The sequence below is a fragment of the Schistocerca americana genome, chromosome 1 (assembly GCF_021461395.2).
Source record: "Schistocerca americana isolate TAMUIC-IGC-003095 chromosome 1, iqSchAmer2.1, whole genome shotgun sequence".
Classification (NCBI taxonomy): Eukaryota; Metazoa; Arthropoda; class Insecta; order Orthoptera; family Acrididae; genus Schistocerca; species Schistocerca americana.
In genome coordinates, this window is record NC_060119.1 from 484461710 (window position 1) to 484487975 (window position 26266).

The window sequence follows — 26266 nt, forward strand, 5'->3', positions numbered from 1 at the left end:
TCTGCGACCGTGTGGGCTGCAGATTCCTCGACTTGCGCCATAGGGTGGTGGGGTTTCGGGTTCCGCTGGATAGGTCAGGAGTCAACGACACGCAACAAGCGGCTACACGGGTAGCAGGGGTTGTGTGGCGTGGGCTGGGCGGTTTTTTAGGTTAGATGGCCTTGGGCAAGTACAGAAAGGGCAACAGCCTCAACGGGGCGGGGCAAAGTCAGGACATGCGGGGACCAAGCAGCAATCGGTATTGTAATTGTCAACTGTCGAAGCTGCGTTGGTAAAGTACCGGAACTTCAAACGCTGATAGAAAGCACCGAAGCTGAAATCGTTATAGGTACAGATAGCTGACTGAAGCCAGAGATAAATTCTGCCGAAATTTTTACAAAGGTACAGACGGTGTTTAGAAAGGATAGATTGCATGCAACCGGTGGTGGAGTGTTCGTCGCTGTTAGTAGTAGTTTATCTGTAGTGAAGTAGAAGTGGATAGTTCCTGTGAATTGTTATGGGTGGAGGTTACACTCAACAACCGAGCTAGGTTAATAATTGGCTCCTTTTACCGACCTCCCGACCCAGCAGCATTAGTCGCAGAACAACTGAGAGAAAATTTGGAATACATTTCACATAAATTTTCTCAGCATGTTATAGTCTTAAGTGGAGATTTCAATTTACCAGATATAGACTGAGACACTCAGATGTTTAGGACGGGTGGTAGGGACAGAGCATCGAGTGACATTATACTGAGTGCACTATCCGAAAATTACCTCGAGCAATTAAACAGAGAACTAACTCGTGGAGATAACATCTTGGACCTACTGATAACAAACAGACCCGAACTTTTCGACTCTGTATGTGCAGAACAGGGAATCAGTGATCATAAGGCCGTTGCAGCATCCCTGAATATGGAAGTTAATAGGAATATAAAAAAAGGGAGGAAGGTTTATCTGTTTAGCAAGAGTAATAGAAGGCAGATTTCAGACTACCTAACAGATCAAAACGAAAATTTCTGTTCCGACACTGATAATGTTGAGTGTTTATGGAAAAAGTTCAAGGCAATCGTAAAATGCGTTTTAGACAGGTACGTGCCGAGTAAAACTGTGAGGGACGGGAAAAACCCACCGTGGTACAACAACAAAGTTAGGAAACTACTGCGAAAGCAAAGAGAGCTTCACTCCAAGTTTAAACGCAGCCAAAACCTCTCAGACAAACAGAAGCTAAACGATGTCAAAGTTAGCGTAAGGAGGGCTATGCGTGAAGCGTTCAGTGAATTCGAAAGTAAAATTCTATGTACCGACTTGACAGAAAATCCTAGGAAGTTCTGGTCTTACGTTAAATCAGTAAGTGGCTCGAAACAGCATATCCAGACACTCCGGGATGATGATGGCATTGAAACAGACACGCGTAAAGCTGAAATACTAAACACCTTTTTCCAAAGCTGTTTCACGGAGGAAGACCGCACTGCAGTTCCGTCTCTAAATCCTCGCACAAACGAAAAAATGGCTGACATCGAAATAAGTGTCCAAAAAATAGAAAAGCAACTGGAATCACTCAACAGAGGAAAGTCCACTAGACCTGACGGGATACCAATTCGATTCTACACAGAGTACGCGAAAGAACATGCGCCCCTTCTAACAGCCGTGTACCGCAAGTCTCTAGAGGAACGGAAGGTTCCAAATGATTGAAAAAGAGCACAGGTAGTCGCAGTCTTCAAGAAGGGTCGTCGAGCAGATGCGCAAAACTATAGACCTATATCTCTGACGTCGATCTGTTGTAGAATTTTAGAACATGTTTTTTGCTCGAGTATCATGTCGTTTTTGGAAACCCAGAATCAACTATGTAGGAATCAACTTGGATTCCGGAAACAGCGATCGTGTGAGACCCAACTCGCTTTATTTGTTCATGAGACCCAGAAAAAATTAGATACAGGCTTCCAGGTAGATGCTATTTTTCTTGACTTCCGGAAGGCGTTCGATACAGTTCCGCACTGTCGCCTGATAAACAAAGTAAGAGCCTACGGAATATCAGACCAGCTGTGTGGCTGGATTGAAGAGTTTTTAGCAAACAGAACACAGCATGTTGTTATCAATGGAGAGACGTCTACAGACGTTAAAGTAACCTCTGGCGTGCCACAGGGGAGTGTTACGGGACCATTGCTTTTCACAATATATATAAATGACCTAGTAGATAGTGTCGGAAGTTCCATGCTGCTTTTCGCGGGTGATGCAGGAAGATCTGCAGCGGATAGGCACTTGGTGCAGGGAGTGGCAACTGATCCTTAACATAGACAAATGTAATGTATTGCGAATACATAGAAAGAAGGATCCTTTATTGTATGATTATATGATAGCGGAACAAACACTGGTAGCAGTTACTTCTGTAAAATATCTGGGAGTATGCGTGCGGAAGGATTTGAAGTGGAATGATCACATAAAATTAATTGTTGGTAAGGCGGGTACCAGGTTGAGATTCATTGGGAGAGTCCTTAGAAAATGTAGTCCATCAGCAAAGGAGGTGGCTTACAAAACACTCGTTCGACCTATACTTGAGTATTGCTCATCAGTGTGGGATCCGTACCAGATCGGGTTGACGGAGGAGATAGAGAAGATCCAAAGAAGAGCGGTGCGTTTCGTCACAGGGTTATTTGGTAACCGTGATAGCGTTACGGAAATGTTTAACAAACTCAAGAAGCAGACTCTGCAAGAGAGGCGCTCTGCATCGCGGTGTAGCTTGCTCGCCAGGTTTCAAGAGGGTGCGTTTCTGGATGAGGTATCGAATATATTGTTTCCCCCTACTTATACCTCCCGATGAGATCACGAATGTAAAATTAGAGAGATTAGAGCGCGCACGGAGGCTTTCAGACAGTCGTTCTTCCCGTGAACCATACACGACTGGAACGGGAAAGGGAGGTAATGACAGTGGCACGTAAAGTGCCCTCCGCCACACACCGTTTGGTGGCTTGCGGAGTATAAATGTAGATGTAGATGTACTACTTTTCGTGTTTGCATTATTCACTATACCGGGTAATTTTACGATGATGTCCTATTTTGCAACTAAATAACCTGTTATGAAGGCTGTACAGTTTACTAATATCACAGTTCTACATTACAGATCATGACGGTAATAGCTTCTCGCTAAACAAAGTAAATTACATTCGTAGCCTGGTTGCATAATTTGTCTGTCGTGTTTAAATACATTTATGCTCATCAGTTATTAATTCACGGAGACTACATTTGTGCTCTCAGGTTATTTGTAGACTTCAGTTCTTCCGACAACTAGCGAGATGTTCTCTCTGTATGTGTCTTGAAATTTTGTTACTGCTGAATACAAACTATGTTGCCACAACACAGCAAATTAGAACGATTGAAAAGAGCAATTATTCCCAGATTATATTATGCGGGCTGAAAATTATAAACACTTCTTAAGCCCCAACATTGCGTTTAATAGAAAAAAGTAATTTACCTGTAAAAGTACATCAACAGGGACTCTTTAGACTCATGAATTCATGTAATAAATACACGATTCATCACTGATTTTTTGAATGGTATCTTATTAAGTCAGATATTTGGATATTACGATATCAACAGTGAAAATGTCTGTCATACACACTCTAATGACAGAAAAAAGAGCAAATTAACTTATAAATAAAAAATCGATCATCAGTCACGAATTCTTTGATGTTGTGGGTTCGTCTGCCACTCTAAGGGCGGGGCAGCGATTTTTCTATAAAATAATCGGTTTAAAAGGGTTTAGTCGCGTCTTCATTAATGAAAAAAATGAAAGAGAACAATTAAATTAAAAACAAGGGAAACAAGGGAATGTGGAGATTAAACGAAATCAAGTTAAAATTTACGAAACAAAACGTTCACTTCATTGAAATTCAGAAGTACGAGAAACTGCAACGCTGTTAGAGAAAACCAAAATTATCTTGCACATGTCTATCAGCGTAGCTGTACAGCCGTGAAACAAACTGGGATACTAGCCTACGCGATAAAAAGTAAGAAAAATAAATATTAGTATATATCTGTATTTTTCCAGTCTATTATCATGAATGACATGTTTAATTAGCCTGGGATTTATCCAAACCGATGAAGAAACCGCCTAAAAACAACACTTGGCTGGTGAGCTTATCGATACAGAAGTAGGTCGTAATCCCGTGTTTGCAAGTGGGTGCTCTACTGATGGGTGTGTATGAGCAGGTTGCCCGAGAAAAGTGTAAAACCAGGAATACTGAGGAGAATAATCAATTTAATATGGCTCCGAGTCATCCATTTTGTGAAAGAAAGATTGCTGAAATGATAAGGCCTCTTACGACGAAGTTTGTTCAAATGGTTCAAATGGCTCTGAGCACTACGGCATTTAACTTCTGAGGTCATCAGTCCCCTAGAACTTAGAACGACTTAAACCTAACTAACCTAAGGACATCACACACATCCATGCCCGAGGCAGGATTCGAACCTGCGACCGTAGCGGTCGCGCGGTTTCAGACTGAAGCGCCTAGAACCGCTCGGCCACACTGGCCGACTACGAAGTTTGTGTTGTATGTGTATGTGTCTGTCATGGGGAAGGCATAGGGAAGGGGGGGGGGATTGTAGTGAAAGAGAGAGACGTCAGTAATGAGATTTTTCATGTTTTTTATTAATCACGTAAAAAGGATGCAGAAAATAGTAGACTGGGTAGACAGGAAAAGCGAAGACAGAACCATTATCGAAATCAGATGTTTACGAAATTCCTCTCAGCTGCTTGTAGGAAACGCCCCTGAAGAAAATAGACCGGTTGTACAGGTACCAGTAACAGCTAAGATAGAACCATTTTCGAAATCAGATGTTTACGATATCCTCTCAGTTACCTTTAGGCAACCCCCTGAAGACAGTGGGCTGGTTATCGGTGTCACGGTTACGACGTATCGACTCGTTTGGTACTTCACACCATGTTGACCGATGATCTGTAGCGCACGCAGCCGCCTCAGTGTTTGATCGTCTTCTAGATATTTGTCTTACTTTAATTTCGAGATATGTTACATCAGCCGTCCTTTAACAGGGAGCTGACAGTTTCGTAAGAAGTCTTCGCACAACACAAAGTGAATAAGACAGATGAGTATAAACTACTGTCGAACTTTGTCTATTCTTGTTTAGAAATGAGATGAACAACGGTTACGGAAGGAAAGCGCTTTCAAATAAGTTTTACGATTGTTAGAAGACAGAACCCACTGAAACGGTATTTTGCTGATAACTACGATACACTAGTGAATATTTAAGACCTGCAAGGCACCAGTTGCGCAATTATGACGTCGTCTTCGTAGTGAAAGCAGTCTTATTCTCTCCTGCAGGGACGTGATTATCACCCATGAGATGATAGCACAAAGGACAAAACTGGTGAATAAACTGTTACACAGGTCGTCGGAGTAGCACTTCACTCCAGTATCACAGACACATGTACATATAGGACGTTGTTCCTTATGTTTGAAAATTCGTCTAATGCGAGATAACTAACCAAAGTGTGATACATGTGGAGTTCCACTCACAATACATTACGTTCTAGCTTCGTCTCCTGCACAAACTTACTCTCCAAATATTACGAGAATGGTCGCATTAGCTATTAACTATCTGGTGTGGAGTATTTGTGCACAAATGCTTTTAGACCTTACATTGTGTAAAAAATCCATGGCATGTTTCATGTAAATCGATTATCTCCTTGTCAGTCGGCGAGCACTTTACTACAGACGCGTTCTTGCATTCTGCATCAATCCAAAGAAAGATAGAGCTTCTGCTCTGCGACATGTTGCACGACATCCTTACATGTTTTGTGCTACGGAAGAAACGAATGAACGAGTGTGTGAATTCAGTAGGTGGTACTTTGCAAATGATCATCACTAACTGAAAATGTTTAGGAAGGGCTCAAATCCGTAACATCAGTCTTCTTTCCTTCGTGTCACACCCCGTACACGACAATTTTCGGCTGAGCGCAATGATATGTAAGTTACAAAGCAAATTGCTTGTGCACTGCCACTGAGGTGAAACTTGTCACAGCGCAAGAACTCAGGTTAGGGCAAAAAAATTAATCTCGTACTAATGCCTACTATCAAAATTTCCCAGCAATTTACTATCGAATGTCGTACGCCTCATAATGATAGCTATTCGATTAGCTGGCTCTATTCATTTCAGACCAGTGACTGGAGTAATGAGCAATGTATACACAAAAGAGCAACTAAAATAAAATCACCCGCCTTTAGCGTGCAGCACCAACCTTTGCCCGGATGACTGCGACGGAGTCGTGGCAGGGTGTTGTGACGCACCAAGTCATTGTGTGCCATCCGGGCCGATGACTTCTCAACGGTCACCCACAGTTTGGTCGGAGCGAAATCCTAAGTATGTACATTTCTCTCGACGACGTCCCAAATACGCTTAACAGAACTGAGATGAAACTGCCTGCAGAGCCACTCGGGTAGCTAGCAGTAAGAACATGGAGTCCACACAGTATGGTAGTCTTCCTGTAGGTACAGATGACCTGCAGACGTGAACAATCTAATTCAAATGTTCGGACAATGGATGATGCAATGTCGGAAATTATGTGGTGCAACGTCTCCTCGTATGTACATATCTACTGCAGAGCTGCACAAACGAATTCCGAGATCGGACAGATGGTTCAGTGATTCCATCAGTGAGAGACAAGAAAAGGATGATGGGAGCTTCGTTTCACCTCGTGTAAAATCCCCCGCTGAAGTATACGCCTCGTACGTTTCTTTTACGTAGACGAACCTTTTCATCTGCATAGAACGACGTGAATTCGACTTCTCAGTCCCGTACGATGTTTTCTCGTGGTCAGACTGACAGACCCCTTACACCCGCGCTACGCCTGTGTCTTCTGACGTACCAGGGAGAAAGTACCATGTGTGGTTGTTTGCCATTGTCGATGACGAGCATTGATACCAAGATGTCGCTACTCACGGCAGTTTCCTATAGGATCGGCCGTTTTCCCAAAGCGAAGTATTCAACACCCAACTCCCTCAGGAACAACGCGGGGTGTTAAAAGCGCAGCACTTGTACAGTCTCAGAAATAAATTATCCCGTGCATCAGGCGCCTCGATCTGGCCGAGATCAAATCACTGCGACTGCATAATAGAATTTATTTTATTTTAGGAAAACCATGGAAAATTAAATGTCCAAAAAACTATTTCTTTTTCGCCGTTGGGAAGTGTGTTGACTTTCTAGCAGGAGATGCAAAGAAAGTGCAGGACGTTTTACGTACGACTTCACCACTGCTTCCTGCGTTTCGCGGATACAAGTAGTCCCTTACCAACGCCCCTGTCACCGCAATGATTAATCAGCCCGTAGCTCGGACCGTGTGGTAAGTAGCGTGTCGGTTTTAGCTGAGCAGCTCTACACGTAGAGGTTGACCCTTAAGGTCTCATTTTTCCCTGAAAGAGCACGACTGTATTTTTCGGCGTACGTGAACTCGAAGAGCAGTCGACGCTGGAGACCTGAAAATCTCGTCAGTCACATACAGATCCTACCCATAAAGTCAAAACAGGAGTGTAATGTGTAATTAGCGTAACAGAAATATCATCTGTGTGCTTTAATAGTTTAGTCTGAGTTTATGAACGTTTAATTAATATCTAATAACCACAGTTCTCACGCTTTCATTTGCGTCGGAAAGTAAACCGATTTTGTGACATATTACAAGTTCCTAATCAGGGGCAAATTATTTACTTCCACCTGAGTGCTTCGGTAGTTAGGTTTTTGAATATCTGTGTATTAATCTAATTTATTAGCAACAGTTCCTGCGTTTCCGTCAGGTCTGCAGTAGAGTTGCGCAGCATGTGCCGATAGACCGTTTATCTTCATAGTTTAGTTTTCCACGGTCTTTACTATGGACAGGGACTGCGATTGTTGTGTGCGGATGCGAGCCGAGTTGGTGACACTTCCCTCTCAGCTCCAGGCTGTGATCGCTTCGGTTACACAGCTTGAGGCTGCAGTGGATGGCCACCACTGTTGAGAGCCGGCCATGGGGATCCAACGGACGTCCAGCACGTCCGAGTCCTTCGATCGGTCCTCACCGGTGGTCAGCCCAGTTACTGCTCGCACTGAGGCTGACCCCTCACCTGTGGTCGAGTGGGAAGTCGCCCCGGGGCGTCGCAGGCGGCGAAAAACTTCCCAGACGGCCGCACGTAAGGCCTCCTCGGTTTGTCTGACAAATACGTTACAGGTGCTGTGCACTCCAGGTGCTGTGCACGCCGTGTGCATACCGGGTGGAGTCATACCAGATGCGGAACTGCTCCTCCCGGATGCCACGAAGAGCACAGGGTGCAGGAAACAGCAGGTGGTTGCCCACAGCGGTACCAATGACGTGTGTCACTTTGGATCAGAAGAGGTTCTCTCTGATTCCGAGAGGCTAATAGAAGTGGTAAAGGCTGCCAGTCTTGCTTGCAAGATGAAAGCAGAACTGACCATCTGCAGCACAGTCGACAGGACAGATAGCGGACCTCTGGTACAGAGCCGAGTGGAGGGTCTGAATCAGAGGCTCAGACGCCTCTACGAGCGTGTAGGCTACATATTCCTCGGCTTGCACCAAAGGGTGGTTGGGTTTCAGATTACGCTGAATAGGTCAGGTGCCCACTATACGCAGAGGGCGGCTACGCGGGTAGGAGGGGCTGCGTAGCATGGACTGGGCGGTCTTTTAGGTTAGAGGACCTCGGAAAAACACAAGAAGGCCTTCAATCACAAAGGGTGCAGGCTGAACACAGGAAAAACGTACATACAGGAACCACTGGTATAACAGTTTTAAATTGTCGTAACTGTGTTGGGAAAGCACCAGAGCTCCAAGCCCTAATAGAAATCACTGATGCTCAAATAGTTACAGGCACTAAGCGCTGGCTAAAGCCGGATATAACTTCAACCGAAATTTTTGCGAAGACCCTAACGGTGCTGCGAAAGGATAGGTGACGTATTTGTCGCTGTTAGAAGTAGTTTTATCTTGCCGTCAAATTGAAGCAGATGGTTCCCGTGAGTTAGTACAGGCAGAGATCATTGTTGGCAACCGGAATAAAATAATAATGGGATCCTTTTACCGACCTCCCAGTTCAGATGATACACTTGCTCAAAGGTTCAAAGAAAACTTGAATTTGATTTCAAACACGTATCCAACTCATACAATTATCGTTGGTGGTGACTTTAATTTACCCTCGATATGTTGGCAAAAATACATGTTTAATTCCGGAGGTACGCATAGTACATAATCCGAAATTGTGCTAAAGGCATTCCCTGAAAATTACTTCAAACAGTTAGTTCAGGAGCCCACGCGGATAGTAAACGGTTGTGAAAACACACTTGACCTTTTAGCAACAAATAATCCTGAGTTAATAATGAGCATAAAAACGGATACATGAATTAGTGAAAACAGTCTTGTCGTAGCGAGACTGAATATTGCAACCCACAAATCCTAAAAAAATAAACGAAAAATATACCTATTCAAAAAAGCAGATAAAAATTCACTTGACGCCTTCCTGAGACACAATCTCCACTCTTTCCAAATTAATAACGTAAGTGTACACCAGATGTCGCTTAAATTCAAAGAAATAGTATCGCCAGCAAATTGACAGATTTATACCAAATAAATTAACAAACGACGGAGCTGATCGTCCTTGGTACGCAAAACGGGTCAGAACACCGTTGCAGAAACAACGAAACAAACATGCCAAATTTAAACAGACGCAAAATCCTCAAGATTGGCGATCTTTTACAGAAGCTCGAAATTTAGCGCGGACTTCAATGCGAGATGCTTATAACAGCTTCCACAACGAAACTTTGTCTCGAAACCTGGCAGAAAATCCAAAGAGATTCTGGTCGTATGTGAAGTATGTTAGCGACAAGAAACAATCAATGCCTTCTCTACGCGATAGCAATGGGGATACTATCGAAGACAGTGCTGCCAAAGCAGAGTTACTAAACACAGCCTTCCGAAATGCCTTCACAAAAGAAGACGAAGTAAATATTCCAAAATTTGAATCGAGAACAGCTGCCAACATGAGCAACGTAGAAGTAAATATCCTGGGAGTAGTGAAGCAACTTAAATCACATAATAAAAGCAAGTTATCTGGTCAAGACTGTATACCAATTAGGTTCCTTTCAAGTATGCTGATGCATTAGCTCCATACATAACAATCATATACAACCGTTCACTCGACGAAAGATCCGTACCCAAAGACTGGAAAGTTGCACAGGTCACACCAATCTTCAAGAAAGGTAGTAGGAGTAATCCACTAAATTACAGGGCTATATTACTAACGTCGATATGCAACAGGATTCTGGAACATACATTGTGTTCGAAAATTATCAATTACCTCGAAGAAAACGGTCTATTGACAAACAGTCAACATTGGTTTAGAAATCATCGCCACTTGTGAAACATAACTAGCTCTTTATTCGCATGAAGTGTTGAGTGCTATTGACAAAGGATTTCAGATCGATTCCGTATTTCTGGATTTACGGAAGACTTTTGACACTGTACCGCACAAGCGGCTTGTGGTGAATTTGGGTGCTTATGGAATATCGTCTCAGTTACGTGAATGGATTTGTGAATTCCTGTCAGAGAGGTCTCAGTTCGTAGTAATTGACGGAAAGTCTTCGTGTAAAACAGAAGTGATTTCTGGCGTTCCCCAAGGTAGTGTTACAGGCCCTTTGCGGTTCCTTATCTATATAATCGATTAGGGAGACAATCTGAGCAGCCGTCTTAGGTTGTTTGCAGATGATGCTGTCGTTTATCGACTAATAAAGTCATCAGGAGATCGAAACAAATTGCAAAACGATTTAGAAAAGATATCTGAATAGTGTGAAAATTGGCAGTTGACCCTAAGTAACGAAAAGTGAGAGGTCTTCCACGTGAGTGCTAAGAGGAGTCGGCCGAAGTGGCCGCGCGGTTAAAGGCGCTGCAGTCTGGAACCGCAACACCGCTACGGTCGCAGGTTCGAATCCTGCCTCGGGCATGGATGTTTGTGATGTCCTTAGGTTAGTTAGGTTTAACTAGTTCTAAGTTATAGGGGACTAATGACTTCAGCAGTGGAGTCCCATAGTGCTCAGAGCCATTTGAACCATTTTTTTGCTAAGAGGAATTCGTTAAACTTCGGTTACACGATAAATCAGTCAAATCTAAAGGCCGTAAATTCAACTAAATACCTAGGAATTAACTTAAATTGGAAGGAACGAATAGAAGATGCTGTGGGGAAGGCTAACCAAACACTGCACTTTATTGGCATGACACTTAGAAAATGTAACAGATCTACTACGGAGACTGCCTACACTACGATTGTCCGTCTTCTTTTAGAATGCTGCTGCGCTGTGTGGGATCCTTACCAGATAGAACTGACGGAGTACATCGAAAAAGTTCAAAGAAGGGCAGCACGTTTTGTATTATCGCAAAATATGGGAGAGAGTGTCACTGGAATGATACAGGATTTTGGCTGGACATCATTAAAAGAAAGGCGTTTTTCGTTGCGACGGAATCTTCTCATGAAATTCCAATCACCAACTCTCTCCTCCGAATGTGAAAATATTTTGTCGATACCGACCTACATAGGGAGAAACGATCACCACGATAAAATAAGGAAAATCGGAGCTCGTACGGAAATATACAGGCGTTCGTTCTTTCACGGCCCTAAACGAGATTTGAATAACAGAAAATAGTAAAGGTGGTTTGATGAACCCTCTGCCAGGCACGTGAATGTGATTTGCAGAGTGTCCATGTAGATTTCAATGTAGATGGAGATCTTTTTCTGTGGGACCATAACTTCTGATAGGCAGGTGGACAATATACTGCCAACTTATTTCAGAGATGTAATTGCTAATGTATAGACCTACGATTCTGTAATGCAAGACAACGCAAGGGCACACACCGCCAGTGCGTCTCTATTACGAGGAGTATTCGGAAAATAAGGTCCGATTAGGCTCGAAATGGAAACCAGTGTGAAAATCCGATGAAACTTTGCACAGATGTTTTGAGCAATGTCTTTTGCGTGCCTGTCGATCGCTTCACGTCGCTCTTTTCAGTTCAGAGCGCAAAGTGATCACGTAAGAATCACTAAAACACCAGTGCCTCCCGCCACAGTATGTGGATCTGGTGAGAGATTTCCCCTGTAGCTATGCAACCCACACATCACAAATGTCTTGCGTTTCTTTCTTCAAGGCGATTTTCAGCCGCATTTTGCAGAGGCAATGAATATGATCCTGCAGCGTTTTCGGTGGGGAGTGTTTGATCATCCACAACACAGCTCTTAATTGGCTCCCTCCGTTTCCATCTATGCTCACATATACCGCTCGCTACGAAGACAACATTTTGGCACAAACTGCGAAAGACAGACCAGCGTAGAGAACTGGCGGAAAGTAGAGGCGGCTGCTTTCTGTGTCGAGGGTACTGGAAAGTTTGTACAACGGCACGACAAATGTCTAAGTCAGAGCGGCGACTATTTAGAGAGGTAGCTGGAAGGTGTAGCTAACTATAGCAAATAAAACATTTTGATTTTCTCTGTGGTTTTCACTTCGCGACCAATCGGATCGATCTTACTACCCGAACAGCCCTCGTAATATTATGAATTGTCATTGCTGACGAAATTTACCTTTCAGTCGAAGCAGTAAGGTTTGAGTTGGAGTTCGTGCACAGATCAGTAAGCATATGCTACTGATAAAGTTTATATTGTTGTTAATTTATGAATTGTTTTTATATATGGCCTCCACCCTTGAAGCTACCGCATGCCGTGTTTCACAGCGGTTATTATTATTATTATTATTATCAAAGTCTATTGTACATTAATAAAAAATTTCCTTTTATAGTTAGCGGCATAAGGCCGCAAACCAATGCCCCACAACATTCCTTAACTGTTTGAAATAATGAAAAGAATGTAAATTTGAGAAGGAGTAAAGTGACAGAGGAAGGAGAGAATGGGGTTGAGACAGACAAGGGTCTAGTTACACTATCTGAACGTAGGACCCGGACATTTCTCTGTATTGCGGAATCGACCACTAGATGTCACGAAAGGCGGACCCGCTAGTCTAAACCAGAGCAGCCGGCTGTGTTGCTGTATTGTTATTGTTAAAGAAAAAGCGTGACGAAAAACGAAAAGTTAAGAAAAAGAGAAGTGTTTGTGTAAAGAAATGGATACAGATGCGTTCATGCTTAAGTTTCCAAGAAACACTGCTGAACGAACTTAAATCAGAGGACTTTACTCAGAGAACAAACTTTCTGAGAATATCTTTTGCAAGTTATGAACAACTCTTGTCAATTGTAGAATCAAATATTCGGAAACAGGATACAAATATGCGGCAAGCTATATCACCAAGATATCGTCTTTCAGTTAGTCTTCGACTTTTAGCCACAGGTAAGAGAACAAAGCACGCAAATGTCAAATAAATATTTATTGTCAATAGTCGTACATTTATATTTATTTCACTGAATTACTTTTTTTTTAATTTTTAGGCGTCAGTTTTCGTTCTTTGATGTACCTTGTCCGAGTACCCGTTTGCACAATCTCTCGAGTTGTTAGGGCATGCTGTGTGGCTCTATGTGAATGTTTGAAAAGAGAATATTTGAAGGTTAGTATTTTGATACTTCATAACTCACACAAATAATTCGCATAAGCAGAAAATTTACGAAACAGTTACCTTGTGGATGATGAACTTGGGCAGTATCAGAAATAATAATTACGTTCTCTGATGGTGTGCAGATGAAACTGCTTTCACCTGTCATCCAAGAACAAATTATAGTTTCATCTTCCTCAGATACTTCGAGTATTGCCTTTTGTATTATCCTCCTTAATTGTTTTCGACGTGACATTTCTATTAATAACCTTAATTCCGATGCCACATGGTCTCCAAATACCTGATGTTCATCAACAGGCTTGTGCATCTCTTCTATTGCCTTGTTTAGAATAGTGACTGAATTTTCATCGGTATTTTTTTTCTTTTCAAAATTCTTTTTCTGATCCGTAAAACAAACATTGTAATGTAATATTTGTCTTCAAAGAGATAAATTTCGGATATAATTTTGTTTTCTATAATTTTAGGTACGGTACCTTCAACAGATGGAGAGTTGTTACAAATCGCTACTGGTTTTGAGAACAGAGGGGATTTTCCAAACTGTATTGGCGCTATGGATGGAAAACATATAGTCAAAAAAATGGTTCAAATGGCTCTGAGCACTATGGGACTTAACTTTTATGGTCATCAGTCCCCTAGAACTTAGAACCACTTAAACCTAACTAACCTAAGGACATTACACACATCCATGCCCGAGGCAGGATTCGAACCTGCGACCGTAGCGGTCGCTCGGTTCCAGACTGTAGCGCCTAGAACCGCTCGGCCACGACGGCCGGCAAAACATATAGTCAAACAGACTCCCAAGAAAGAAGGCAGTGCGTACTTTAATTATAAAGGGAACCACAGTACTGTGCTATTGGTACTGATTAAACCGACTACAGAGTTATATACTTCCATGTGGGCAGTAATGGTTGAATATCTGATGGTGGAGTTTTTAATAATTGTAGACTGTCAGAATGTCTTAAGCCTAATTCTTTGAATGTACCAGTTCCTCGACATTTACCTGTTAGAACTCTGCACATACCTTACGTCATTGTTGCTGATGATGCATTTGCTCTAAAAAATTATATTATGAAGCCCTACCATTTTAGAGGCCAACTAGTGCAAAATCGTTTGTTTAACTATCAGCTCTCTAGAGCAAGAAATGTGTCTGAAAACGTTTTAGGCTTATATGCACACGTTATTGGGTATTATGAACGCAAATTCTTCTAAACCCAGATAAATCGAGGCAAATTGTCAAAGCAATTTGTGCTCTTCACAACTTTTTACTCACAGAAGAGAGTAGAAATTCCAGTTATGCCCCACCTGGCACATTAGAGTCTCAAGGTTAACAGACGCAAGGAGAATGGCGGAAAGATATATTGACAGAAACGAATATACAGCTGGAACCAATAAACATACATAATTGGGCACAGATCGCCAAGGAAGTCAGGAATGAATTCGCAAACCACTTTGTTTCATCAGGAGGGGACCTAGCCTGGCAATACAGACAGTTTCAAATTTCAATTGATTTCTGGTGAGAGTGCAAACATAACACTGTGATAAAAGTAATAAATACTATATGCAGAATATTAAATTTGTTTCACTTACCATATTCTCTTAGGTTTCTTTTGGTGTGTAGGAACGAAACATAAATTTCATGTAATCAAGGAATTCCCATTTACTTTTATATAAGTCGTCTGAACTTTGTCCACTTTTTCTTTTCTTCGATTTATTTAGTTCTTGATTATACTGCGTACGCAAATTGTGGATTTTTTCCGTAATTCTGGCTCATTAGTGTCTAATTCTGACGCAATAATTTCCAATACGTCTTGTTTTTTTAACCGATTTTTAAAGTGCATGTATTGTGTGCCCCACGACACGGGAAAACACTCCCCTCGCTGAATAAGCCATTGTGTTTTTTCACTCGTCCACACGAACTTCAAGACTGACATTTCGTACCGTATACACTTCTGCAAGTTCCGAAAAACCTTACCGCAACTGGCAAGTCCAGCAAGGAATTGCAGCAAGCTAAGGAGAACCGTTTGCACTAGCTTGCGGAAGATACTTCTGCAAGTTGACGAAACTTGCGGAAGCCAACTTGCTGCGTGTGTTTCCACATGCAAAGAACTTGCAGAAGTAGCTTCTGCAAGCGACTTGCGGAAGTTTACTTGCTAGTGGACACGCGCCTTAAAAGAAGTGTTGTTAGTAGAGAAGATGTAACAGCGTAACGGACAGGACAAGAGTGCTCGACAACTTCGAACGTTGGCTGGCTATTGGATGTCACCTGAGTAAAAATCCATCTGGGACATTTCAACCATCTAAAGCTGCCCAGGTCGACTGCTGGTGATGTGTGAAGTGTAAACGCAAAAGACCAACGACAGCTAAACTAAGACCATACAGACCTCATGTACTGAAAGACAGGGACCATCGAGCCTGGCGGAGGCGGGTTGGAAAAAGTGGACGGAATCACTTGTGGGTCCCAAAAAGATCTGTCAGCCGTCCAGCGATGAAAAGAATGCTGAACAATGGTTGAGCTGATCCTCATAATGCACACTTTTCTACTGTCAGAGCTTGGCGATGCTTGTTGTCGTGTATAGATGTAAAGAGAGATACCACTAGACAATGGATGGCTGGAAACGAGTACACTGGAGTGATGAGCACGCGAGTATTACGGAGATGCTTCGTGAAGTGGGAATCCCTGGAGGAAAGTCGACGTTCTTACCGCGAAACACTCTTGAGACAATTTAGATAACCGGCATTTGTGGTTGACTGCAGAACGATTCTACCGCATCCAACACACATAGCGCGTAAGGACCACGAAGACTAGATAAGAGAAATTAAGATTCCTACGGAGGCATACAGGGAGGTCGTTTTTATCACGCCTTGCTTTCTAGCGGGACAGGAAAGGAAATCCTTCTTCATTCTGGCAAGCGTTCACGCAGGTCTTCGTGTTTCTGACTCGTGTGGTGTCATCAACCGGTTGTGGTTGTGATCCCCTCCTTTGTCCGGCAATACAGATCCCGTAGACGAGAGATGCTATCTTCTCTACCTGTTTTGGAGTGCGCACCAAGCCGAAACAGATATTACTCATCTGAAGTCAGGAATCAAGACTAGGAACAACACGCTCTCGACGCGAAGTGCAGACGGCAGTCATTTATTCTTTACGCTGTTTCCTCTTGTGTTGGATCTACAGTGTCGCAGTGCTGTTAGGCATTACCGCGAGTCATATTCGTTCGCATGGTAACGATTAATACACACATCAAAAAAAGTTTTGCATCACCCCGGTTCCCAGAACAACTTCTGAAGATAGTCGTTGACTATGGATACAGTATCACAGACACAGTCCCTTTGACTGTTCAAAAATGTCCCTAAACCCGCCCAAAGATGTAAACAACCATGCATGAGCAGTGCCTGTTAGACGGAGGGGGTTCGACAGCCGATCAGTTCCAGTCACTCCACCAGGAAAGAGGTATACGGCTCGTGTTGTCTGTGGTTCAACCATGCCTAGACGGTTCGATCGCGTCCGCATTGTTACTTTGTGCCAGGAATGGCTCTCAACAAGGGAAGTGTCCAGGCATCTCGGAGTGAACCAATTGAACCAAAGCGATGTTGTTCAGACATGGAGGAGATACAGAGAGACAGGAACTGTCGATGACATGCCTCGCTCAGGAGGCACAAGGGCTACTACTGCAGTGAATTACCGCTACCTACGGATTATGGCTCAGAGGAACCTTGACAGCAGCACCATCATGTTGAACAATCCTTTTCGTGCAGCCACAGGACGTCGTGTTATAACTCAAACTGTGCGCAATAGGCTGCATGATGCGCAACTTCACTTCCGACGTCCATGGCGAGGTCCATCTTTGCAACCACGACACCATGCAGAGCGGTACAGATGAGCCCAAAAACATGCCGAATGAACCGCTCAGGATTGGCATCACGTTCTCTTCACCGATGAGTGTCGGATATGCCTTCAACAAGACATCCGTCGGAGATGCGTTTCGAGGCAACCCTGTCAGGCTGAATGCCTTAGACACACTGTCCAGTGAGTCCCTGATGTTTTGGGTTGGCATTATGCGAGGCCGACTTACGCCGCTGATGGTCATGGAAGGCGCTGTATCGGTTGTGCGATACGCGAATGCCATCCTCCGACCGATAGTGCCACCATATCGGCAGCATATTGGCGAGTCATTCGTCTCCATGGACGACAATTCGCGCCCCCATCGTGCACATCTTGTGAATAGCTTCCTTCAGGATAACGACATCGCTCGACTAGATTGGCCAGCATGTTCTCCAGACATGAACCCTATCGAACATGCCTAGGATACATTGAAAAGGGCTGTTTATGGACGACATGACCCAACAACCACGCTGAGGGATCTACGCCGAAACGCTGTTGAGGCGGGGTACAAACTGGATCAACAGTGCCTTGATGGACTTGTGGATAGTATGCCACGACGAATAAAGGCACGCATCAATGCAAGAGGACGTGCTACTGGGTATTAGAGGTACCGGTGTGTACAGCAATCTGGACCACCACCTCTGAAGGTCTCGCTGTATGGTGGTACAACATGCAATGTGTGGTTTTCATGAGCAATAAAAAGGGCGGAAATAATGTTTATGTTGATCTCTATTCAAATTTTCTGTACAGGTCCTGGTACTCTCCGAACCGAGGTGACGCAAAGCTTTTTTTGATGTGTGTATATTTTCGTAGCTTCCCGGGGAATATGCGTCTGAGTATGTTGAGAACAGTACATGCCTATCTCTATCTGTTAGGTGCCATACGAACTGCTACCTCTTGAAGTGTCTGTATTTGTATCAACCTTGAGTCTTTTATCAAGACACTATCACTACTTTAGAAAAATATACGCTTTTCCAATCAGGAAGCACTATTACTTGATGCAGTGACTTACTTTAAACTGATGCTAGAAGAGGGGCTGTTTCCTCTTCATAATCCATACAGAATCTGACAGCTTGACAGATCTTTTGCTCTTCGCTTTATCGAGCGATTTGAGATGGCTTTTAAATCCATCCTCACTTATTCGGTATCTGTCAATTTTAGCATATACTTATTTATGTCTCTGTCAATATCATATTCAAGCGAGGATCCTCTCCACTGGAGCATTTTCGGAAGACATTATTTAATATTTAAGCCTCCATAAAGGCACTGCCATTCACTGAAGATGTCCTCGTGTCAACTCACTATTTGAAGGATAATTTACTGTCTAACTTTTAGAGCCTACTAATGACACTTATTCGCAAGGCTTCATATTAACTGTTAAAGCAATATCCAATAATGTATTATACCTATAAATATAATACCAATAAATTTGTTCCTTGTAGGATGAAAATGGACATCGCAAAAATGCAAAACATTAAAAGTAGACCGCAGAATACTTTTCCGCCATTAATGTGAACGATTTCCCTGCTCTGTGGTTATTTATTTGCTACCAATGTTTGATAAGTGGCGATCGGTTCCGATGAAATGACATAGCACTCATTTCCACGGGTGTGTATATTCGCAATCATTTGCGTTCGGTAATAATTTCCAGAGAGTATCGGCTACAGCTCAATTACTGTTGATACAGTAATGAATAATTCATTAAATAACTGGTGCGCGCGCTGGCAGTGTCGCACAACAGATCTGACGCGTCCAATTATTCCGGCTGATTAATTCATTAATTACGACTTTTGCATTGATGTAACTATTATATGCTTCAGCAGATTACAGAAGAGGCAAGAGCTGTATGCTGCAGTGGAACGTGTTTCGATTAACGATAACGTTGCACAGGACGTGACAGACTGTGTCACTGTAATCTCTAAAATATGGCGGCGACGCGCGCAGGAAATGCCGAATGCGGCTGGCGAAATAATGCTCTCGAGCGTCGTAATTCCTGAACTGCCGTTGGCTCACGCGCTGATGAGCGGTTATTCCGATGTACTGTATGACAGCTGCCCGTGTACCTTTTCGTGATTTAATGTTTTAGCTGATATTGTTTCCTAACAGTTATCAGAAAACTTGACCTCAAGAGTTTTATTTATATCGCAAGGTTATAACCAAACAGGGCAGTGCAACAGTAGAACAAGACTGCTCTCATTTCAGCTACCTGATGATACTATAAACGTCGTCGTCGTCTGCTAACTGGAGAGTCAGCAGGCAAAATGCACCTTTTGTAAGCTTTTCGAAGTGCTTTATTTATTTAAAGTGCCTATCACCTCGGAAGATGAGACCGTGAGATCCTTTCTTATGTCTAACGACGCAACCTAAATTAGTTAACATTACAATATGCATATCATGAAAACAGTAAAAATAATAATAATAATAATAATCACAACGCACCAAAATTTATGAAAAGAGACTTTAGCGCCGGCCGGTGGGCCGAGCGATACTAGGCGCTTCAGTCTGGAACCGCGCGACCGCTACGATCGCAGGTTCGAATCCTGCTTCGGGCATGGATGTGTGTGCTGTCCTTAGGTTAGTTAGGTTTAAGTAGTTCTAAGTTCTAGGGGACTAATGACCTCAGATGTTAAGTCTCATAGTGCTCAGAGCCATTTTTGAACCTCACTTTAGCCAAACAGAGAGAGAATCCAAGAAAGTGGTTTAGAAAAAACTGTAAAGGAAGTGGGAAATGAATATGTTACAATAACCGTCACAATAAAAAAATGACCCTCTAGAAATGTGATAATTAGGCATTACGATGCAATAGTGAAGCCAGAACAACTCTAGCATTAAATTGTAATTTCGATACAGTAGAAACAACTAAAAGACGAACAACTAGCAAAATATTGGACCCACAAAAAACTATGAAATGTTGGAAAGTATTAGGTAACTATGAAAGCTATCGAAACTTAGAAAACCTACTAAGTATTTATTGGATATTTTCACTGAGGTGACAAAAGTTATGGGATACCTCCCGGTATCGTATCGTACCTCCTTTTGCCATGACTATTGCAGTAAGACGACGTGGCATGCACTCAGTAAGTCGTTGGAAGTCTGCAGCAGAAATATTGAGCCATGCTGCCTCTACAACTGTTCATAAGTGCGCAAGTGTTGGCGGAGTAGGATTTTGTACACGAGCTGACCTCTCGATTATCTCCTATAAATATTCGATGAAATTTATGTCGGGAGATCTTGCAGACCAAATCATTAGCTCGAATTGTTAAGAATGTTCTTCAAGTCAATTCCGAACAATTGAGGCCCAATGATATGGCGCATTGTAATCCATAGTAATAAAGTCCGCGAATGGCTGCAGTTAGGCGAACATAATCATCTCCGGTCAACGAATGGTTCAGTTTGTAGGGAAGCAGCCTACTCATGCCGTAGTAAATTCACATCAGTCTTTCCATTGTGTGCCAGCCAGTCCGCTGTAACTAGCCCTGACGTCATAAATGTTGCGCAATACTTTAAAAATCAAGCAAATAACCTAAAACATTTCTAGCATGTCAGGAGTAATACTAAATTAATGTGTGTTAAATGTCAGTTCGGTAACTTTAGACATTTTCGAAATTTGGATGTTTTCTGTAAAAATCATTGGCGCAACAGAAAAGAGCTAGAGAATTCAAAATTTATAATTAGATTCATTTTTAATAATAATTTAATAAAAACAGTACTTTGGATTTCACAAATTAAAATTTTAGTGGAAATTCATGATTTTCTGGTTTTCGTCTTAAAACTTAAGGAAGCAAGATAGATTAAGTAGGCTAATAAATAAGGCTAGGATGTTTATATTTAAGTAGAATGGAGATCCGCTATCACCATAAGGATGTGAGAAGTTTCATTTGAATACCTATAAAACTATAGCGATAGCGTATCTCCAAAGGGCCAGTTCAGAGCTCGGCTACTGCGTGCAGTGTAATTAAATTAATTCTCTCGCCCAAAATATTTAACTTAGCCACGTCAAAATTTTGGTATCAATACTTACCTGCGTGCTGAATGCACATTTAAATTAAGAGCTTCATCGGCCATCAGCAAAAGAAGCTATGATTTATTCAATGACTTAAAGTGGTGCATTACTAGCCCAGCGGCTAGTCGGGAGAGCCGATTTGATCAGGCGTTCTCTTAGCCGTCCGCACCGCGGCTTTATATATAAGAACGCTGCGCGAGGAAGCAAGGCCCCAGTTCTCTCCAGACGCTGAATAGCACGCCATCTGTGTCGGGAATAGCGTCGCGTCGGTATCATTGCTACAAACAGCCTCGGATGCCGTATTAAGTTACTCGGGATACGCGTAACCATGAAATCATTGTCGAGTGAAGTGTTAATTCCGGGATGACTTTAATTATCGATCTTCAGTTTGCGTACTGTCGTATTTTGAAGTGCCGTCGTGGGCCAAACATTCTACCATTATTTAGCGTGGCGTTTGATGAACCTAATCATCAAATTATGGCGAGCATTCATTTAAACATTTAATTTGGACATTTATAGTTGAATCAGCGCATTAGACTCTGAACTGCTCTGTTAGTTAGGTTGTGTGGATTCCTTTGTTTTTCATCTGTGACTTTCAGAATATACTCAACTATTTTAGAAAATCGTTTTTTTATTATAAATCCCGGACAATCTCCTAATTCCTCAGAGCTATAAGCTGTAACTATAAGTGTATTCTCAGATGAAGTGGGCACTAGGAATTCTAATTACAGGCTTCACGTTTTGCTAATCACTTTCTGGTAGCCAATATTGTAGTTAGAGAGCCAGTGTTGAGAACGGCGAAAGACAGCATAAATAACATTCTAAATAATAGGAACATTTAACAACATTAATTCTATCCACCGCCCCACATATGGTGCATCGGCCGGGAAATGCAGTGTTTCTACATTCAACATTCAAACTTTTATACAACAGTAATCAATAAATTTCCATCCGCCGCCCCACAAGTTGGACCAGAGGACCCAGTGCATTCCAAATAAACACAGCCCACACGTTATGGAGGCACCACCAGCTTGCACAGTACGTAGTTGACAACTTGGGTCTATGGCTTCGTGGGGTCTGCGCCACACTCGAACCCTGGCGGCAGCTCTTACCAACTGAAATTGCAACTCGTATGACAGAACCACAGTTTTCCAGTAGTCTAGGGCCCAACCGGAATGGCCACGAGCCCAGGAGAGGCGCTGAAGGCGACGTCATGCTATTAGCAAAGGCACTCGAATCGGTCGTCTGCTGCCATAGCCCGTTAACACCAAATTTCGCCTCTCTGTCCTAACGGATACGTTCGTCGTACGACCCACATTAATTTTTACGGTTATTTCACGCCGTGTCGCTTGTCTGTTAGCACTGACAACGCTCCGCAAAGGACACTGTTCTCAGTCAAGTGAAGGCCATCGGCCACTGCATTGTCCACGGTGAGTGGTAATGCCTGAAATGTGGTATTCTCAGCACGCTCTTACACTGTTGATCCCGGAATAATGAATCACTAACGATTTATGAAATGGAATATCTCCAACTACCATTCCGCGTTCAAAGTCTCTTAATTCCCGTCGCGCGGCCATAATCACATCGAAACCTTTACACACGAAGCCACTGAGTCAAATGACAGCTCCGCCATAGCACTGGCCTTTTGTACCTTGTGTACACGATACTACCGCCATCTGTAGATGTCTATATCGCTGTCACATTGCTTTTGTCACCTCAGTGTAAGTCGAACGGAAGAAAGTAGACTACCCAAATGTATCTTCAAACATTTGCGTCATAGAAATTCAGAAACATATTGGCTACATAAAGTAAAAAAATTATAATCAAATAATAGATAAGCCGAGAAACAACTGACAAAAATGTTCAGGGAAAAGTATTGAACGTGAAAGGAGTGTTAGGTACGAGAGTAAAAAAATATGTCTGAAGTTGTCATAAGACGAAAAAAAACTGTGAACAGAAGAAAGAGTACTGAAGAAAAGAAAAGCGGGTAAGGAAATGAAACTGGCACGTGATCCTCAGTTCGTGCAAACGAGGAAAAGTATTGTCTGATAAATGTCAGTATAATTAACAACGGCATAAGTAATTTCTTCAATACGTTTTTGTGCAACAGAGACCTAGGGTAGAAGTTGACTGATCGTTCTGTAGAAGAACGACGAATAATAGGGTACGTTTATCAGGGGGGATGACGGAAGGAAATCTGAAATGTGTAGGTTTGAGAATAGCGTTTACAATTGGAAAGTAATACTCGCTCGTTCAGTGTTAGCTAGAAGGAAGAAAGCTGCAACACGCCAAGAGGGCTGCAAAGCCGATTAAACCGATATAGCTTTAGTACCCTTATGAATACGGAACGGTTTTGGATGGATGTTGGTTACTGGGGACTTTGACACACAGTCGTACGTTTGAGGTGGAGAAGGAGATGGTTAAATATCTAGTGCTATGCGGAGGTACAGACAAAATGCTAGACATATTCGATTTTGTACTTCAGTTAACTAATGTATCAAGGAAGAAAACGGGATGTATGAAAATCACGTCACATAGTCAGTCGTATACACCCCAGTGTTTTGACATATTGTTCTTGTTTTGGTCTTCAGTCCGAGGACTGGTTTGATGCAGCTCTTCATGTTATTCTATCCTGTGCGAGCTTCTTAATGTGCAAATAATTGGTTCAAATGGCTCTGAGCACTATGGGACTTAACATCTGAGGTCATCAGTCCCCTAGAACTTAGAACTACTTAAACCTAACTAACCTAAGGACATCACACACATCCATGCCCGAGGCGGGATTCGAACCTGCGACCGTAGCGGTCGCGCGGTTCCAGACTGAAGCGCCTAGAACCGCTCGGCCACACTGGCCGGCTGCAAATAATTACTGCAACCTCCATCCTTCTGAATATGCTTACTGTGTTCATTTCTTGCTTTGCCTCTACGATTTTTACCCCTCACACTTCCCTACAATACTAAATTAGTGATCCCTTGATGTCTCAGGATGTGTCCAATCGACGGATTCCGTCTTTTGGTCAAGTTGTGTCACACATTTCTTGTCTCTACAGTTCTATTCAGTACCTCCTCATTAGTTACCTGATTGATCGATCTAATCTTCAACATTCTTCTGTAGCACCATATTTCGAAAGCTTCTGTTATATTTTTGTCTAAGCTGTTTATCGCCCATGTTTCACGTTCATTTATGACAACACTCCATACAAATACCTTCAGAAAAGACTTCCTAACACTTTAACTACATTCGATATAAACAAATTTCTCTTCTTCAGGAATGCTTTTCTTGCCATTGTCAATCTACATTTCTCTACTTCTGGCATCATCAGTTCTTTCGCTACCCCAACAGAAAATCTCACCTAGTATTTTAAGTGTCTTGTTAACTAATCTAATTCCCGTAGCGTCCGCTCATTTAATTCGACTACACTCCATTATCATTGTTTTGCTTTTGTTGATGTTCATCTTATACCTTTCTCTCTAGACACTGTCCATTCCGTTCAACTGCTCTTCCAAGTCCTTTGCTGCCTCTGACAAAATTACAATGTCATCAGCAAACCTTAAAGTTTTTGTTTCGTCTCCATGGCTTTAATTCCTACTCCAAACTCTTTTTGGTTTCTTTTACCGCTTGTTCATCAACAGACTGAATAACATCGGGGATAGGCGACAACCGTAGCTCATTCTCTTCTCAACCACTGCCTCCCTTTTATTCCCCACGACTCTTATAACTGCGATCTGGTTTCTAAACAAATTGTAGATAGCCTTTCGCTCCCTGTATTGTACACCTGCCTCCTTTAGAATTTTAAAGAGACTACTTCTGTCAATAATGTCATAAGCTTTATCTATGTCTGCAAATGCTATAAACGTAGATATCCTTTCCTTGACATATCTTATATGAGCAGTCGTAAGCTCAGTATTGCCTCGCGTGTTCCTACATTTCTCCACCGGAATCCAAACTGATCTTCCCCGAGGTCGGCTTCCAACAGTTTTTCCATTCTTCTTTAAAGATTTCGTGTCAGTATTTTTCAACCGTGACTTATTAAACCAATATTTTCGTAATTTTCACATCTGTCAGCACCTTCTGTCTCTTCAATTGGAGTTATTATATTCTTCTTGAAGTCTGAGATCAACTCGCCTGTCTCACACATCTTGCTTACCAGGTGGAAGAGTTTTGTCACGGCTGGCTCTCCCAAGGCTATCAGCAGTCCTAACGGATGTCTACTCCCAGGACCGTAAGAAAAGTAAGTTCTACATTTTAAAAAATCATACTTGTTTCAATAGCTCGATTTATTCGGAGTTAAGACTATTTATGATATAACTATATATGACGGTAGTAGCTGTTCCCGAAAGAACAGCTTTGCTAGAAATGAAACGATAATTAAATGGACACCCTAGCTGCAAACAGGCTGTGATATACTTCATTGGGGACATGTTGAAAATGTGTGCCCAGACTGGGACTTGAACCCGGGAACTCCCGCTTCCATGGCAGACGATCTATCCACCGAGGGCACATAGGATAGTGCGCCTGCAGGGACTTATCTTTTGCACCCTCCCCGTGAGACCCACATTCCCAAAATGTCCACACCACTACGTTCGCAGTGCGCCTAATAGATGTTTGCCCATCGTACTCACTGCTCGTGGCAGATTAATCTACCAAGTCCCGTACGAGTTCGGGCACAGCGTGTGCGTTCGCACAAGAAGATCAATGACCGGGTTCGAGTGACGGTCGGGGCACACATTTTCAACATGTCCCCAATGAAGTATATCAACGCCTGTTTGCAGCTAGGGTGTCCATTTAATTATCATTTCATTTCTAGC

At 42.6% G+C, this 26266-nt stretch overlaps 1 long non-coding RNA gene across 1 annotated transcript in view; it reads right to left on the minus strand.

Annotated features, from left to right (window-relative positions):
• LOC124548091 overlaps positions 1-26266 on the minus strand; it is a 288825-nt gene that overhangs the window by 147017 nt on the left and 115542 nt on the right. The window lies entirely within an intron of this gene.